Raw genomic sequence first — 304 nt, 5'->3', positions numbered from 1 at the left:
ATCTACAAAAAGAGAAAACTTCATCAACACCGATACACATCAAAAGATATCAAGATTCCCCACTTTTATGAACCATTGTTGAGGGACTTCCTGCAGATGTTGCCCTCGCGCTCTTGGGTCCGAGTCTCCGCCACGCCATCTAGGGGAGAAACGCGGAACTTTGAACCGGTTTTGGGAGGAGGAGGATTTCCGAAGTAACATCGTCATCATATATATATTTTTTTTACTGTAATTATTGCTGTTATTCTTATTCTTTTGAGTATCATTATGATTTTGTTGATTTTCGCTGGTGTTGGTGCGGGTG

The sequence above is a fragment of the Penaeus monodon genome, chromosome 19, assembly GCF_015228065.2.
Source record: "Penaeus monodon isolate SGIC_2016 chromosome 19, NSTDA_Pmon_1, whole genome shotgun sequence".
NCBI classification, from domain to species: domain Eukaryota; kingdom Metazoa; phylum Arthropoda; class Malacostraca; order Decapoda; family Penaeidae; genus Penaeus; species Penaeus monodon.
Note: the sequence above shows the minus strand (reverse complement) of the source record.